Below are 1273 nucleotides of genomic sequence, written 5' to 3' on the forward strand. Positions count from 1 at the left end.
TATTCTGTGTAACAGCCATGGATGTCCTGGAACTCACTCTGAAGACCAGGCTGGCCTTGAACTCAGAAATCCACCTGCCTCTGCCTCCCAAGTGCTGGGATTAAAGGTGTGTGCCACCACGCCCGGCTGCAGTTGTTTTCTACAACAAATCTTCCATTTTGGTATTCCCTCCCTGTGGTTGGGATTGCTTGGTTTTTTCCCATCTAAACTACATTTCCCAGCATCCTTGGTGCTGAGGCCAACACAGGACTGAATTCTGGTTAAACAGAGTGTGTGTACAAGTGCTACACCTTCTTCCAGATTTGGATCATACAAGCCATCAGGCATCCTTCTCTTCTCTCCTACAAGCTGGTAGAAAGCAGAGCATGTCCTGACCCTAGCAGAATAACAATGGAAGGAGGTTAAGACGTCAAATGCTCCAATGCCAGCAGTAAATTCTTACATAAAAAGAAATACCTTTTCTCCCTTCCTTCCCTTTGCCTCCTCTTCCTTATTTAAAAAAATGTAAACATTTATTTTTAAAATAAAATAAAATATGTATATGGGTATTTGACCTGAATGTACCTCTGTGTACCACCTGCACACATGGTGCCCAAGGAGGTCAGAAGCGGGTGTCAGATCTCTTGGGACTGAAGTCACAGTTGTAAATTGTCATGTGGATGCTGGGAATCGAACTGGGTTCTCTGGAATTATAGCCAGTGCTGTTAATCACTGTGCCATCTCTCCAGCCTTGGCCCTTTCAATTTTTTTAATTAATTAAGTTGTCTATTTTGAGACAGGGTCTACCCTCTCTCTCTACATAGCCCTAGCTACTCTTGAATTCACTATGCAGACCAGACTAGACTCAAGCTCATAGAAATCTACCTGCCTCTGCCTCCAGAGTGTTGGACTTAAAGCATGCTCATGGCAGGTCCCAGCCTCCAGACATTTAAAAAACGTTAGAGTCTTGATATGTACATAGCTCAAACTGGGTTCATGCCTCAGCCTCCTGATTACTAGGCTTACGGGGCAGGCTAACCATTATAGCCTACAGACCCCAAATGTCAGCATTCTGACTCAAGGGGCTTTTCTGCTGGCACAGTGCATAGCTGTATGCAGTAAATGATATAACTTCTTTTTTTTTTAAAAGATTTTATTTATTGTTATATGTAAGTACACTGTAGCTGTCTTCAGACACACCAGAAGAGGGCGCCAGATCTCGTTACGGATGGTTGTGAGCCACCATGTGGTTGCTGGGATTTGAACTCTGGACCTTCGGAAGAGCAGTCGGGTG

This window comes from Mus caroli, chromosome 7 (genome assembly GCF_900094665.2).
Source record: "Mus caroli chromosome 7, CAROLI_EIJ_v1.1, whole genome shotgun sequence".
NCBI lineage: Eukaryota > Metazoa > Chordata > Mammalia > Rodentia > Muridae > Mus > Mus caroli.